Source organism: Alosa sapidissima, chromosome 20 (genome assembly GCF_018492685.1).
Source record: "Alosa sapidissima isolate fAloSap1 chromosome 20, fAloSap1.pri, whole genome shotgun sequence".
In the NCBI taxonomy this organism is placed as follows: Eukaryota; Metazoa; Chordata; class Actinopteri; order Clupeiformes; family Clupeidae; genus Alosa; species Alosa sapidissima.
This window is the reverse complement of record NC_055976.1, coordinates 28,661,116-28,663,615: the sequence shown is the minus strand read 5'-3', so window position 1 is coordinate 28,663,615 and position 2,500 is coordinate 28,661,116. Positions and strand designations below refer to the sequence as shown.

The following is a 2,500-nucleotide window of genomic DNA, read 5'->3' as shown; positions in this document are numbered from 1 at the left end:
CTGTGCTGCAGAGTTCTAAGCCAATCATATCAGTCTGTACGGAGATCTGAGCCAATCAAATTAGAGGATAAAGAGTTTTGGTCCAATTAAATCAGAGCAAATTCCAGGTCAGGTGTTGGTTTAAATTGAGTCTGTCTATCTGTCTGACCTGAGTCAGTTCAGTTAATTTGGTTTGGATGAGGAGAACTAGACTACAATATCTGCAGTGGGATTTAACTCTGACATTTTAGACTGCAGATTATAGTATAGACTGGTTAATCAGAGGTCACACACACACACACACACAAACACTCATGCACACACACACACACACACGTTTGCTTTTTTTCTTGTTAGCTGTAAAATACTGTATTCGCAACAGCAAATTATTTGGGAAAAATCACTATTTTTGGTTTCAATATTGCTTGCATTTTTACTGTGTATTTCAACTTCTCTTTGTTGATACCGTAACTTTCACTCTTGTATGGAAATACATTTAGAAAACCTAAGACAGAAGAGCTTTAGGTTTTGAGCAACATGAGTGTGTACATGATGTATCCAAAATGTTATATTATGACAAAAGTGTTTGCAATGTGAGGCGAATGTTTGATTTAAAGATGTGTTTATGACATTTTGAATGTTGTGTGTCATTTTGCTGGAGATTTTAGGCATTTTGCATTTTGTGTGAGCAATTGTTGGTTTTGTGTGTTGAGTTTTGAAAAATACACACACACACACCACACACACACACACACACACACACATACACACACACACACACACATACTGAGAGAGGGAGTGAGTTGTGTCATCCACTGCACATTGGCCTACTGAAGCTCTAAGTTGTGGTTGTGTTAGCAGACTGGTGTCCATCTTAAGTTATGGTAGCATTAGGGGACTGGTGTCCATCTTAAGTTATGGTAGCATTAGCAGACTGGTGTCCATCTTAAGTTATGGTAGCATTAAGGGACTGGACTGGTGTCCATCTTAAGTTATGGTAGCATTAGGGGACTGGTGTCCATCTTAAGTTATGGTAGCATTAGGGGACTGGTGACTAAAGTTATGGTAGCATTAGGGGACTGGTGTCCGTCTTAAGTTATGGTAGCATTAGGGGACTGGTGACTAAAGTTATGCTAGCATTAGGGGACTGGTGTCCGTCTTAAGTTATGGTAGCATTAGGGGACTGGTGACTAAAGTTATGCTAGCATTAGGGGACTGGTGACTAAAGTTATGGTAGCATTAGGGGACTGGTGTTCATCTTATACTTACCTGGCAGGGGAGATACCATGATCAAGAAGGTGGTTCGCCTTTGGCGAGGCTCTGCCATTGCACTTCGGCGGTAGCTGACCCGAACGAATTCCCCAAATGTGGGAATCTCGACTGCATAATTTGTGGTAGTGGGGGACTGTGTTTGCGCTCTCCCCTGATTTTTTAGGACAGCCATGGCCTACTGGTTAGTGCTTCCCTTGAGCAAGGCACCTAACCCCTCACTGCTCCCCGAGCGCCGCTGTTGATGCAGGCAGCTCACTGCGCCGGGATTAGTGTGTGCTTCACCTCACTGTGTGCTTCACTAATTCATGGATTGGGATAAGTGCAGAGACCAAATTTCCCTCACGGGATCAAAAGAGTTATGGTAGCATAGGGGACTGGTGTGTAAAGTTATGGTAGCATTAGGGGACTGGTGTCCAAAGTTATGGTGGCATTAGGGGACTGGTGTTCATCTGAAGTACAAAAAGAAATCAGCAGGTCACAGATCTTTTGCTTTCCGGGCACCCTTATTATGGAATAGCCTTCCATGTCACATCAGGGAAACAAGCTCTGTAGACACTTATAAAGTTTTCTGAGACAATGGTCAATGGTGATAACTGCACTTTAAATAACAATAAATTGAATTGAAAAAATGTAAGTGGTGTTAGCGTTAGGGAACTGGTGTCCATCTGGAGTTGTGGTAGTGTTAGGGTGTCCATCTGGAGTTGTGGTAGTGTTAGGGTGTCCATCTGGAGTTGTGGTAGTGTTAGGGTGTCCATCTGGAGTTGTGGTAGTGTTAGGGTGTCCATCTGGAGTTGTGGTAGTGTTAGGGTGTCCATCTGGAGTTGTGGTAGTGTTAGGGTGTCCATCTGGAGTTGTGGTAGTGGGGTGTCTATCTGAAGTTGTAGGAGTGTTAGTTGGTATCCATGTTGGTATCCATCTTGGTTCCATTCAGTCTGCTCCTGCTGAAGACTGGAGAGTTAGAGGTCTGAGATTGTACAGTGTGATGGGGCATGAGGGGTCATATGACCTGGTCAGACTTCCGAACAGGAGTGTGACTGACTGACTGCCGGGGAGGGTTGTGATTGGCCGTGTTGACTCTCTGGACTGCCAAGGTGAGCTGTGATTGGCCGAGCTGACCCTCTGGATTGCAAGGGTGAGCTGTGATAGGCCAAGCTAAAGTGTAGATAGTGGGCATAAGCTGCTAGGAGTCTTTGAGATGAATGCTAGTAAATGGTGGTTGGCTAGTAGACAACACAGCCTACTGTGAAGG

The 2,500-nt window shown here is 44.3% G+C and overlaps 1 protein-coding gene and 1 non-coding gene across 2 annotated transcripts in view; both read left to right on the top strand.

Annotated features, from left to right (window-relative positions):
* The window catches only part of cd82a (CD82 molecule a), a 31,144-nt gene that overhangs the window by 18,358 nt on the left and 10,286 nt on the right, over positions 1–2,500 (top strand). The gene's annotated exons all lie outside the window — the stretch shown is intronic.
* On the top strand, positions 1,241–1,405 carry LOC121695106. The gene has a single exon (XR_006026024.1). It is a non-coding gene; the product is annotated as a U1 spliceosomal RNA (small nuclear RNA).